This window comes from Phyllobates terribilis, unplaced genomic scaffold (assembly GCF_046119375.1).
Source record: "Phyllobates terribilis strain yellow unplaced genomic scaffold, ASM4611937v1 Scaffold_3__8_contigs__length_932513732, whole genome shotgun sequence".
NCBI classification, from domain to species: domain Eukaryota; kingdom Metazoa; phylum Chordata; class Amphibia; order Anura; family Dendrobatidae; genus Phyllobates; species Phyllobates terribilis.
The window spans coordinates 221,462,292-221,477,320 of NW_027362763.1; the positions used below are offsets into that span (position 1 = coordinate 221,462,292).

A 15,029-nucleotide genomic window follows, 5' to 3' on the forward strand; every position below is an offset into this window, starting at 1 on the left:
AATCCAGACACATGAATGAATAGCTGATCAATACTATAGAAGGCAGGTAATTAAAAACAAGTGACAAGTGTTGAGTAGGAAAAAAAGGATCAGATAGTCTTAAAAGGCTTAAACTCTCACTTCACCATCCAAGCTGTCAGTTGACAAAATACAATACTTGCCACCACCTGGGAAGCGGTTGATGGATGCTATGTTAGTAGGACTTCACCTTACATAGCAAATATAATTCATTCTATCAATGGTCTCCTCCCCTAGCCTAACTAATAAAGAATTGGTTAGACTACATATTTTAGATGTGCTAAAGTTTTTCTTCGCTTTGCTTTATAAGAAAGCAAACTTGAAAACCGTAAAGGTTGTTTAAAGAACAATTACATGAATATTGGCTTTGTAAAGCTTAAATGTAAGGTAGAAAGCGTTTTCATTTCAATAAAAGCAAACTGAAGCCTGTCCAAAGAAGAAACAAGATCACAAATGCTTCAAAGAACAGATTTCCTTCCTCAGTCTGTTAGATGACCTCCACACCTTTAACAACTTTATTCACTTATCTTTCTTTGTGGGTTTACAGTCGAAAGATGAGGATTTTTCATTTGATGGGCTATAAAACACACCTACTGCTGAACAGGAATCCACTATGTATCAGGCTCTACTTAAAGAGGTTCTCTCATTAATACATTCCTGTTTGCTGAGTGCGGTGTGCTCCTTCTTGACAGTTTTGACTGTAACATCATTACACAGTTGACCTGAACTGTGTGGTCCCTGATGCTGGATTATAGCCCCAGCCCACTGAGGAACCATGCAAGGACGAAACTTGTTGGGGTGGCTATATGTGTGTCTTTAATTAGCTATAGTGAAACCTGCATTTGGAAATATATGTATCCGGTATTGCTACATAGACCCATGGACTACAGTCATGGTTTAGATAGGATACCATATGTTTATTAGTGTAATGAGAATTCTAGCAGAATGGAGAAAGTTTCCAATATTAGTAACCCGGTTAAACAGTGGAATGATACAGGTTCACTTTAGTAATTTAAAATTTTGACCACTTTTTAACAAAATTAATAAATCTAGCAGAAAACTTCAAATGGTGATTAAAGAAGAACAAAAAAGTGCATTTCTTCACCAAAGTTATCAATGTAATATGTATTACAGCACCATTACAGCCATGTCTTTACTTTACATTACAAAATTGTGCTGACAGGTTCCCTTTAAGAAAAAGATACTGGTTGTCAATTTTACCCATATATACATCTCTGCTGGGTAACAACATCTATTCAAAAAGGTGGCAGATGGTTTAATTTCACTGATTTGTATGTATTACTGAAAATTAAAAAAAATTGTTCACAATTGCTACAATTAAAATGGGTTTTGTTCTAATGTATGTATACATGTTAGAAAGTAGTTGGAGTATCAAGTGTTAACCATTTGCAATATGCAGTGTCCATTGTGTCAGATTTATTAATTCTGTTTTAATAGTGTGAGCTTAGACTTAACAGTCTGAAAATTAAGCACATTAACAAATAGATTTTTTGGCTATTTTTACATTGTCTATTGCTTAACTTAGTTTACGGCTACATTTTATAGCAAAATGTTGGTACACGTCTCATTTAAAGTCAAGAACTTTTCTGGTATGCTACACTCTTTAAAGTTAAATCACTCTCTCTTGCCGACTCATCACAAAAGTTTTAAAAATACATAATAAATTAATTGCAATTCATGTGTGTTTAAGAGGAAACTATGGTGCTTCTGAAGAGTCCCTGCATGATGTAACATTAGTGAGAAAGATTGTCATCTGCAGGCTGGACGAAACCAGGCAGAACCAATTTGCACCAGAAGAATTGCAGGAGGAGCGAGTTCTTGTGCTGGACCTGGTCAGGTGTCTTGCATGACAGAGTTCCTGGATATAAAATCCCTGAGCACCAAATTACAGGAGGCTTTGCCTCCAATAGAGTGCAAGGTGCAGATGTACACAGGAGAAGACGCTGCAGTCAGAGTGAGAGGGTGCACCAGGAAACGTGTGCCAGCGGAGTGCTGGCTGCTTGCAGACAGGAACCAGACGACACCATATCCAAAACCCCGACTGCGCTGTTCAAGACCCGAAGACCCAATCTACGCCAGTCCACAGTCAGAGTCCAGACTGCGTCGGTCAAGGCCCGAAACCCAGACCTATGCCAGTCAAGATATCTAACCCTAACAATACCAGTCAAGATCCGGGCCCAGTCCCCTTCTCCCCAGATCTGGGAGACAGCCATTGTCAGTCAAGCAGTGAAGATCCCTGAGGAGACTCTGCCCGGAAGAGGACACCTGGGCTAGAACATCAGACAGGGTGGGGCTCAGTTGGAGTGAAGGAGGCTCAGTGTGCATTGGTAGACTTTTCCAGAAGGACTTACGGCCTTTTCAGAAGGACAACTTGACGACCCCTGCTAGGGCCATTACTTCAGGAGGAGCCAATGTTGTAGCTCCCACAGGGACAAGTGTATCACCCCTGTCAGAGGAACACTAGTATAATCCCTGAGAGACTTTTCTGCAGTTTTAATTGTACTTTAAAACTCATTATATGTTATGCATCGTATAATATACTTATAATTACGCTGTTTATATTGTTCAACTGAACTATTGCAAGTTCCTGCCATAGTGAGGGAAATAAATAGTTCATTGGCTGTTCCTGCCTCATGTTTATCTGCGCGTTGCATCCGGTTACCTGTTTTACATGTGCACCAGTATTTTGTCCCAATTAGTCTAAAATTCAGGTGCACATATATGAGTGAATCCCTACGACTCCCATCGTGTTAAAATTCTGCAAGTAGCTACGGCATGTACAAAGGAATAAGAAACTTTGGAAGTGTATTTCAAGTAGTATTATTTTTTTCTAATCATCTTAATGTGTTTCTACCCTCTCCACCACATTCATCCAAGGCAATATACAACTAGAGTTGAGCAAATATTTTGAAATTCAATTTGAGCAGATCCCTAGTGATGAGCAAGCATGCTCGTTACTCGAGATTTATGAGCATGCTCGGGTGTTTTCCGAGTATCTTCAATGCACTCGAGTGTAATGTTTGAGTCACTCCTTGTGCTTGATTTGTGACTGTTTGACAGCTTTAATACCTGTGAGGAATGCCTGTTTTTTAGGCATTCCTCACATGTATTAAAGCTGTCAAACAGTCGCAAATCATGAGCACGGAGTGACTGAAACAAAACACCCGAGCACGCTGAAGATACTCGGCGAGCACCTGAGCATGCTCGCCGAAAGGGTTAACAGAACATACTCGCTCATCACTACAGATCACCTTAATTCAGGTAGCAGGGAGGGGAGAATTTGATTCACATTGAATAAATTTGGCATGAATCTCCTGGAAAGTGAGGTAAAAAAGATAAACTCTAAGGGTATGTGCACACGATGCAGAAATGCTCAGGATTTTTTCCTGAGCGTTTCTGCATCTCTCTGGCAGGAAAAAACGCATGCGGATTGTACATGCGGTTTCCTGCCAGGGACATGCGGAAATGAAGCGGTCTTCACTTTCATTTCCGCATGCGGGTTGACAAGCGCTTCCCAAGCGATTTTAGCATCACTTGGAAAGTGCTTGTCAACTTCACACTATATAAATCCATGCAACTGGCATGGATTTATATAGTGTGTGAATGTCAAAAAATAAAAATAAATATATACTTTACCCTCTGATGGCCCCCGGTGTCCTGCTTCGCTCGGTCCGGGCTGCCGGCAGTGAAGACTTTAGGACCTTCCGACGTCAGCGTCACGTGACCCGTCACATGACTCTGACGTCAGCGAAGGTCCTTCTTCATTCAACCCCGAAGTGCCGTGAACCAAGCAGGAGCGCTGCGCGGGCCGTCAGAAGGTGAGAATATATATATTTTTTATTTTATTCTTTTTTTTTTAATGGTACCTGGGTCTGGATGAGAGTCCTCTCCTCCACACCCGGGTACCATCCGCACATTAGACCGCATGCAAAGCGCATCAACATATACAGTGATGCGGATTCCATGCGGTCTAATGCAAGTCAATGGCGGCAAAAGAGCAGTGTTTCCGCAAAATTAATTGACATGCTGCGGATTTTTGACCGCAGCGTTTACGCTGCGGAAAAATCCGCATCATGGGCACAGCACATGCGGATTTCAATTGGGGAAAATTGCTTCCCTTCTACCATGCGTTTTTCATGCGTTTCCGCGGCGTTTACGCAACTGCAAAAACGCCGTGGAAACGCATGAAAAACGCATCGTGTGAACTCAGCCTTATACTACTGTCTCTTTGGCCTTCCTAAAACTGAAACGCCACCACTTCTAACACCATCCCCCCAAACTCCCCATCATCCCAGTCTTCCAATTGACTCCTTTTTCATCCAAAAAACTTCTGGTGGGGGGCATCACTACTAATAAGGTAGAAAGTGGGGAGACCCATACTGCATGTGGAGAGTCAAGTATAGGTAAACATGAGTTTAAGATTTTTTAACTCTTTCCCAATCATCAGAATGTCCAGCATATGAAAAGAGATAGTAAGGCACCAGTCACACTATGCAGCTTTCAATTGTTGAGCACTAATCGCTGCACTCTGCATATGAAAGAGTGTTAGCCTGGAAACCACGTAGACAGGGCACTAGCCGTGTGCATGTGAGCCAGGTGGTGCAAATTCCATATATAGTGAAACTTGAGCCATAAAAGCTATAGAAATGGAACAGATAATGCACTCACAAACAGTGTTGCTTGATAATAGTCCTGTTTATTCAGGATTACACATGCGGAGGGGTGGTGCATGTTCTGGGGTGTGGGGGGTAAGAGGACAACGGCCGTTTCACTCGAGTCCTGCGCAAATCACTAGTGGACCCGTTGACGCGCAGGACTCGCGCAAAACGGCCGTTGTCCTCTTACCCCCCTGCCACCCAGAACCTGCACCACCCCTCCACATGTGTAATCCCGAATAAACAGGACTATTATCAAGCAGCACTGTTGGTGAGTGCATTATCTGTTCCATTTCTATATCTTTTATGGCCCAATCATCAGAATCCAGCAAAATGGTGGCTGATTTGCCATCCACCCACCAATTTGCTGGATTAACTTGAAGCGAATAGTCCAAAATTCAGATTTGCCTGCATCAATGAATTTTGGGAAACCAAATGACATTGATTAGTCTAGAATTGATTCACTCATCTCTAGATACAATTAAAATGTCAATCTCTACACTCATAACAAAACTTTATGTAAAATATTGTATTTTTTTTCATTTAGCATTTTTTAACATTTATTGTATTTTAAAATATCTGAAAATATATAATACTGCACATACATGCTATCCAGTATTTCACATGATTGGGAAACTAGCTTCAGTATTTCACAAGTCACACTGGACCCAAGGCAGCTGAGACTTAATTTTTTCAATCACACCACCTAAAACCATCAGCACCTCAGGGTGGAAAGCTCAATAGGTTTGAATGTAATGTAAATCAAATTGTGTATCACTGACAGAGAGCTGAGGGCTTTTAAAAGTAAAGAATAGTGTCTATTCCTAGTGTTTCAATCCAAAAGCCTGAGATTGAACCATATTTACTCACACATCGATCTGAGAAACGAAATGTGAGCTGTACATGAATGTTTTCATTTTTATTCTCTCTATTATTCTTCTGAAATCTAGAGAGATTTGAAGGAGCACTTTTTCAGAAGGACATTAGAACTGTTCAGTGAAAAATCCAATAACATAATATACAGACTAGACTAGAGCAGAACGATAGAAGTAGAATACTAATAAATGAGCACAGACCAGCATTCATTTTTATGGTGAGCAATAATTTACATTCCATAAATAGATGCATTAGGGCTAACGGTACTATAATTCTACACTATTAAGAAATCTGGATTTGGGTGCAAATTTTTTTGCAGATTTGTTTGTAGCAGAAAATAACTTTATGCGTGAGTCCTCCCTTGCAGTAAACAGCATTGACAGGAAGCAATGTATCGTCATTGTAGTTTAGAAAACATGTAATTTTGGAAGGACTAGACTTGGTCAACATAATTTCCCAATTTTGCATGTAGATCTTTATATCTCCTAAAAGATTATTAGCATTAATCAAACTTTTCTTTCCACCACTCCATTACATTTTCCTCATCTATTTTGGCATCTTTGTTGGTTATCAGGTCAATCACTTGTGTTTTATTAATTATTGTTGCATTTTTAACACAATACTTCTCGTTGAAACCACAACTTGTGATAACTTTTACGTAAACTACAATATAATGTCCCATAAATGAAATGTCTGTGTGTAGACATTTGGTGAAGGCTGCATTGAGTGTTCTCTTTAAGCTCTGACACTTTTGCTCACAGAGTTGATTTTTCAGCTGCCTAATTGCATTTTCCTGAACAGTCTCACAGGATCAATATACCATCATGTCACACTTTTCTCTATGTTCTCTACAATACATCACTATTGGGTAACTTCAGATCATCCCTCTATGAAGTACATTTAGATGGATTCCATCAGCTCTGTACTGAACATATTTACTTGTGACATTACTATGAACCCTTTCAAAGCAGTGCCAGATGATTGGCCAAGCAGATAATAATCCTGCTGCCGAAGTCCTAAATTACTCTTTATTGCTGCACCTTTGCTGGGAGAGAATGAGCTGAGATATTATGATGGTGAATGCACCTATGACATTGATGTGCTGCAACAGAAGGGACACAATAAAACCCAATGAATCTGAGAGAATAGGAATGACCACTCACATTGGCTGTATACAAATCAGTTAATGGAAGCTATTATAATATTTAATAGAGGTTGGTTTCTCTAACTTGATGTATTTGGCACATGGAAACGTTATAATATATTTGCACTTTTAGATAATGAGTATCAGCTTGTTGGATTTTTAATCTATGAAAATGTCTTTTATTCACATATCCATGATGCACAGACTGCATGCGGATTTCCTGATCTGAACTTGACAGCTTTGTAGACGAGGCTGCCAAGGTAAGGTCAGGAGACCTGAAGAAAGCCCTTGTATCACAGTCCATGCTCGGACCATGAGAAACTGATGTATGAATGCGGCCTTAGAATTCTCAATTCTCTAATTGTATTTGGAACTACAAAACGAATGGAACGTACTTAAAATATTCTTCAAATTTTGATACCAGGTATTATGTTTTTTTCTCCAGGTTATTGTTCTTGATAGGCAAATACTTGTAGTTTTTAGTATCTGACAAAGAGAAGGCTGAGATTACAGTAGTCCATAGAAGGAGGAAGACAATAACTGCTGTTATATCTCCCATCCATCACACACATGGGGAAGAAAAGATCCTGCTTCCCTAATACTCTGTACCACATCCTAAGAAGCAGCAGTAGCATGTAAGACATTATGGAGCACAACTGAGCAGAGTAGCTGTGAATCTAGCCCTGGAGTGCATTTTTATTTCTCTCTCATTGCTTTTTATACCTCGTGCTCTCCTTTCCCTTCTACATATACCTCTAATACATCTTTTTTCATCTTATATATTGTCATATAGCTGTATTTTTATTAAATTTCAATCATGCAATTGTATTTCTCATAGTTGATGCCACCATCTTAACATGTGACTCATTTTTAACCTTTTGTCATTTCATTTATCAATAAAAATATTTGGATTAGATTTGCATTTATGGCCCACTTATTTTGTATGTGTTATAGACCTCTTGTTGTAATACTGGTGTAGCACTGCTGGAATCCAGTGGCCAGAGGAGCACGAGCAAGCAATAGCAAGGGGTAATAGAAGTCCTTGGAGATAGCAAAGAAGTTATAGGAAACAATCCAGAGATAACTGAGAATAGTCTTGGTAAGACAATTCAGGAGATGGAGACCGGAACTAGATTAAAAGCTAAAAATTGGAAAGTAAGGATGGTCGGCACTCCAACGGATAAAATCAAAAAGCTTTATTAGATCATCTTAAAAGTTTTAAAAAACAGTCTGACGCATTTCTGGCACTAGTACTGTGCCCTTAGTCATAGTAAACTATAAAAGAAAAAGCTTTCCGTCGGTGTTGGATTCAGCGTGAAGCTCCCTGACTCTCCCCCTCATCTCCTCCTGTAGATTAAAAGCTAGGCACAATACTCAAACAATGAGTGAGAGATCCATGTGGCTTTAAGTAGGCCAAAACAGGAAACAATATGGCTTCCACAGGTTCAGAATCTGCCATCTTAGTAAAGAGCAATTTCAGAACACAACTGCAGCCTCCAGTGTTAAGGAGTGGAAATGTAGCACAAATATCAACGTGAACAATAGAAGCCATTAGTGGTCAAACTATAGACGGACAACAGGAATACTAACACCTATATGAATAGAATATGACCTGGTCTATCAGTTAAGCTAAAAAACAGTCTTCTGTCGGGAGAGGGATCTTACCAGTGAATGATTAGTTCAGAAGTTGGGAGGTTAAGAAAATCAACCTGATAAGTGGAGAAAGAGGCATTAAACAGTTTAAATTTAGATTTAACATAAGATTTCCTAAATCTTACTTTTTAAAGAGTTGATCTGTCAACTGACAGAAGCACAAGTAAATTGCTTAAAATAAGTAGAAAGATAGGGGCGCAATAGCCCCGTTATCCAACAACAACCAAGTAGGTAAAAAGAAAATGTGCTCACCTTTATGAGTTGTGTAATGCACAACTCATGTAAGAATTAGTAACGAAGGGCTGCAGCCAGCACAGAATCCCTAGGGATCTTGTAGGTAGTCTGTGGTAGGATAAAGTAGGTGCCGGGAAAAAATCCGCGCTCCTCCGTAGTGAAGAAATTTGACGAGAGATTGTATAATTAAACAATCTTGTAGTTTACTGTTAAAAGCTACGATTACTACGCGTTTCGTGGACGTCCCGTCCACTTCCTCAGGTACATAGCTGATCAGTGAATAATCGAATGTCCAGACCCGAATGAAGAATCGAGTAATCAGAATCGGGGGTGAGTGACCATAGTTGGGTAGCCGGACCGGAGACTAGAGACCAGAGCTAAGAGATCTGAGCCCATGGAGCAGAGCAAGAGACAAGAGAAACAACCAGGCCATTGAAGAGGGATGTTCGTGTGAGCTATTACTTGTGGTGTAAACTTATGGTACACAAGGAACCTGGGCTGTACTTCAGGAGACGAAGGCGGCAAGTGTAACGGGTGTGCAACGTGATTCATCAATAAGGGACTTGTGGCCTAATGGCGTGGTATCCTAGGCCTCCATTAGGCCCTGTATTACTGCTTGTATTCCCTAGAGAGTGACAGAGAAGGGTCCAATAGTGACGGTGACCCACCTCAGGTTAAGGTATTAGGCCCAAGACATCCCTGATGATAAGGTTTGTTTATTTGTATTAATAGAACAATAGTGTTATTAGAATTATATTGATATTCTGTAAAGCCGAATTGCTGTATTTTAGTGTACAATAACTTATGGTCCTTCTACTGTTTGCTTTACTCTTTATATTGTGTCAAAGTCACCACTTATACCTGTGTTAATCAAATAAATATTTGTTGGTTAAGTTATCACTGTGTCTTTATCCGCTCCGTTGTTGCATCCAAAGAAGAATTCATAAGTGAAAAAAGAAGATAGTTGCAAAGTGATGACAAGTTATAATCCACAGGTTGTAACATTTTGGTTGTGTTACTGGCAGTAGTATAATAATAGAATCAGAATATGGCTGTAGACAGAAATTTCTAAAATAATACTTGATCGTGTGAAGTCCCTATATGCCTTACTGTAACGTCTGTCTGAGACCAAAGGCTGAAAAAGTCTACCTTGGACAGACTTGGCAAAAGCCACTCTGAATGGAAGATTTCAGAGAACCCCCAATGCCCACTAACCCCTATAGAGGAATCTGGACTTACAATGGGGTTGAGTGGATTGCTACCTACGGAAGGGCTGCCATTCAAAGGTGAGCAGGAATGGTTGTCAAACAGGGTCAAAGCTTAGAAGTCACGTAAAGAACAAAATCAGAATTCATAAGAATAGTCATAAAACATAAGCCAAGGTCAAAAGAAGGAGCAATGAAACAAAGAACTAACAGGCAGAACTGAACGAGAGAAACACAAGACTATATCTGACAGCCTCCAGCAGTAAGCTGGAAGTTAAGGTAGGATGAGTGCTCTCCAATTGGCTGGAGAAGGGAGCCAATAACTCCAGCTGGACAACACACTCACCAATACTGCCAGACTGGACGGCACTACAAGTCCCAGACAAATCTAAGTGGCTGGACAGAGACAGCGCCATCCAGAGCTTTAGGTTCCAACATCTCTTTTATCACCAGCGCCACCCGCAGAAAGGATACGAGGGAGTGTGGTGATAGAAGCAGATGTCGCAACAGCAGGACCTGGTTGAGATGTGACACTTACCCTGTAAATAGCTGAGTAGGTTGATCTATACTTTTTAGCATATACAGAGTATTCACATTTTTAATTCTCTTTATTATACATACAGACATATAAACATCATGTAACCCCTCGTTGTTGAAAGTAAGCTTAGTTGTTTCATCTAAAGCCACCTTTGGTCAATTTCCAACATTTCTTATTTTCTTAACTCACCAACTTTGACTTCTACCTTGTTAAATTATACCTCATTTCCACACAGATCTGATTGCAAAATCCTTTTGATTTAGCTCTAATTATTTTAGCTAATTTGTTCAGTTTGGTGTTTAACTACCGGATCCGATTCTCCAAACACTGAATTTTGCCTCCAATTATCCTCAACTGGCTGTAAATCTTCTAAATAAAATTCATCCTGACCTAAAGCATATCAGCTTTTCTAGTAAAAGTGCTTCAAATGAGAGAGATTTGCAATAAAGTTTAATTTCATGCTTTTTATTGCAAAATGTTTGGAACAATGAATGGTAATTACATATTTTACACTTCATTCACTGCAAACAGACCATTTGTTTTTCATAAGTCTAGCAAAAAAAATGCTTGCTGTCAGCTATACATTTCTGCTAGAAGTATTCTTGCAATTCCCTTGTGTACATTAAGAGATTATCCTCGAATTTTTCTTTGTGCAATGATTGTCACATGAAAATAAAGGCACCAATATTTTTTATGTAAAAAATCTAAATGTTTCAGATCTCTGAGTATAATAGGCACATTTTATGAACAATTTGTCCAAAATTGAAATTGGATATAATTCTCACACCATTTAACTTCTTTTTTTATGTATAATAATGGGTGAATGGATGGGTGTCCCAATCGAGGCTCTATCCTGCTTTGCTTTATTCATATTGACGCTGTATGACACATGGAAAGGTTTTAATACAAGACAGGTTAGGACCGTCTCATTGGGTACACCGTGACATGGTGGGATGGCTTTTTTGCTTTGTTGCTAAAAATAGCAATAGCTACGTACCCTCTTTTATTTTCATATACCATTAATATTTATTCATTTACTTGTTGTAGGGTCTATGCTCATTTTGGTGTTTTTTCAATTTTTTTCTTGGGTTTTGTCTGTGAAATGCCCAGAGTGTGAACATGCTATAACAATTTACATGTATGCCAGCTTATAGTTTGGCGCAGGTTTTTGGTTTTGCTGTCTAATAATAAGGACCATCATTTATCAAGAATAGAAGAACAACATAAAAATATCTAGGTATGCGGTGAAAACAATGACTACCAAGTCTTAAGGCCCCCATACAAGTTAGATTAATGTTGGCAAAACCTGCTAAAATCGATGGGTTTGGTTTAAAGTCCGATGGTTGGGAGAGATGTTGATCACGCATGTTAAATTTTGAAATTCCAATTGCTTTATTCTCCTTGAGATTAACTGCAGGCTGATGTGTCATATAACAGAGAAGCATTCGGCTAAGTGAGCGTTCCTGTCCATAGGAGTGTCAACTGAGTTGGTTGTTGGCCAAATGATCGTCTCAAACATCGTTCCGCCAATAGCCATCTAATGTGGGTGGTCAGCATCAACATTTTTACTGGGTTTAAGGGATCAAAATGAGGATTTTGTGTGGCCTTATGGAGGCTGTGTTATGTTTAAATCTAATATACTCAAGATAGGCATTTATATGCAGGCTAACACTGGCCGACAGGGGAACAGGTGAATCTCCCAGTGTGCCCCTGTACAGAAATAAGAATCCTACCACGCACATGAACAGCATATGGCACAGTACACTTAATGCAACATGTACAGACAAGGGCGGCATTTCATTATTCATTTAACAAAGTGTACAGTTTATAATTATACACATGCATAGGCAAATTTGTGATTAATACTGAATGTTCCTGAACAGTAGGCCTCCAGAATCAATGTCACTGGTGGGCCCCTGGCACCCTGATCCAACACTATTTATATATAATAGTTTTGTACATTTTTAGAATTTGCTTGAATTGAGATCACTTGTCTTTCCTCTTTCTAATAATCAGCAGATGCCAAGAAAAGCTAATTTTTCACCCCTTATAGCAAAATTTCAACAATCATTGACTGATTCTTCTTGATCATGCTGTTGTTGTAAATGTTTGCACTGGGTATTGATTGGAATCCTAATGTGCCATTATTTTACCACAATAATTGGTCCATGAAAAAGGCAGTTAGCAAGATCTTCACTCTCCCAAATCAGCCTCACAGTCAAGGGGATGTCACTTCCAGACACTTAGGCTATGTGCCCAAGTAGCAGATTTGATGCAGAGCGTTTTTGCCTCTCTCTGGAAGAAAAAAAGGCATGCAGATTTACATGCTTTTTTTCTGCCAGAGAGAAGCGTTTTTTCAGCGTTTTTACATGCGTTTTCGCATGCGTTTTTTCAAGCAGTTTTCTAAGCGATTTTGAGCATCACTTGGAAAAGTGCTTGACAAGTTGGTCACACAATATAAATCCATGCAACCGGCATGGATTTATAATGTGTGAACAACTCATGCTTTAAATGCAGCATCTATAGTAAAAAAAAAAGAGAATTAAAAAGTTAAAAATAAAAAAAAACCTGTATACTCACCTCTCCGGTCTCCTCCAGTCTGCTCCCGGCCGCGCCCTCTCTCTCCTTGCCGTCCCGCAGTGTACTGTCAGGACCTGCAGTGACATCATTTAGTCAGCTGATGGTCACGCGACCATCACCTGACCGCCGACGTCAGCGGTCGCGTGACCATAAGGTGACTAAATGACGTCACCGCAGGTCCTGCAGTACACTGCGGGATGCCAAGGAGAGAGAGGACGTGGCCGGGAGCAGACCGGGGGCCGCCGGAGAGGTGAGTATACAGGTTTTGCTTATTTTTATCTTTTTTATTTCTTTTTTTCATCGCGTGTTAGCCGGGATGAAGAGGGGTTGTAGTCTCGTCTTCATCCTGGGTACCACAAGCACCGCGATTACGCTGCAAATTCGCGGCCACTGAATTTAATTGAAACGCAGCAAATCCACATATACCTGCGGGTTTGCTGCGTTTCAATGTTCCTCAATGGCGGCGAATTTGCAGCGTAATCGCGGTAGAAATGGTCATGCTGAGTTTTGCAACGCAATGCGAATTCGGCGCGCAAATTAGCGCATCATGTGCACAGCACATCCAAATTCACATTGCTTTGCATGGCAGACTGTTTTACAAGCGTTTTTGCGGTGTTTTCGCAGCTGTAAAAACGCCGCAAAAACGCTACGTGGGCACATGGCCTTAAGGCCACTCTTTTCTGCTAGGCAAACAAAGGATCAGTCACTTTGAAATGCAAGATACTCAATCCAGATTTTTTTTCCAGTGGGATAAATTGGAGAATAGACAGGCAGCATAACATTCATTAGAATGTCAGCAAGTCCAATTTTTTATGGTGCATATTAAAGAGGCACTTCAAGTACAACTAAAAAGTCAAAGTTAAAATGTAATGAACCATGGAATAAAATTATCAGATATTATCTCTTGAAAAAATCTGTTTTGTTGAGCTTTAAAGTAAAATATTTATTACTTCACATATAACAGCAGTACATTGCATTGTTGCAGCCATAAAAGTACTGGGAGGTTCCACATTTCTAATATCCTTCAATTTGATGAAAATCAAATTTGTAATAAATTTTAGGAAGTTCCTCCAGTACTGTCATATTCCTGGACTGCTACTTCCCTGAGATATATTGAAGTACAAGGTGTTCAGTGCTCAGAGACATTGCCAAGGTAAGGAAGTCTGAAACCCAACCAACAGTGAACAAGACACATAGGGTGAAACATCAAGACTGGGGTAAGAAATATCTGAAGACAGATTTTTCAAAGGATTTATGGACCAATGAGTTAAGAGTAACTGTTGATGGACCAGATCCCAGGGCCCGTGACTGGACCACTTCGACTTAGACATCAGCAAGATGGAGCTTAGGTATTGCTATGGGCTGGTATTATTAAAGATGAGCTATTTGGACCTTTTGGGGTTGAACTCAAATCAACTCCAAAACCTACTGCCACATTTTATGTCAATTTTATCAATCAGTGATACAGGAAAAACGGCATTTTTCAAGAAAACTATGATTTTCAAGCAGGGCATTGCTCCAAAGCATACATCAAAGTACTTTTCTGCTTGACTAGCCAGTAAATACTTTAAAGTGAACCTGATACTTCATAAATGCTGCCCAATCCATGGGCAGCATGTATCAGGCATTGACTGTATGATCCCAGCCAGGTATGTTTCACTCTGAAATGCCATGGTGTTTCAGAGAAAAACATACTTTAAATAGCCACAGAGGGCCAAGTCACATGGCAGAATGGTCAGACAGATGGGTCCCCAACGGCTTCTACCTGCCCGCTGCCCTTTTATGACAGATCTCTGCCTACGTGCTGATATAGCTTGAGACCTGTCAATCCAAGGTAGCGGGCGAGGAGAAGCCATCGGGGACCCACCTCTCTGACTAGTCTGCCACGTGGCTCGGTCCACAGCAGATATTAAAATAATGTTTTTCTCTGAAATGCTGCAGTGTTTCACATTAGAGAATACCTGGCTGTGATCATACAGCCAGTGTCTAATACATGCTGCCCACGGATTGGACAGCATGTTTCTGGTATCAGGTTCTCTTTAAAGATGAAAGAATAATGATATTACCCTTCCTCACCTGACCTAAACCCTATTAAGAACTTGTGA

At 40.0% G+C, this 15,029-nt stretch overlaps 1 protein-coding gene across 1 annotated transcript in view; it reads right to left on the reverse strand.

The window, feature by feature from the left end:
• The window catches only part of CLSTN2 (calsyntenin 2), a 1,504,973-nt gene that overhangs the window by 973,253 nt on the left and 516,691 nt on the right, over positions 1–15,029 (reverse strand). The gene's annotated exons all lie outside the window — the stretch shown is intronic.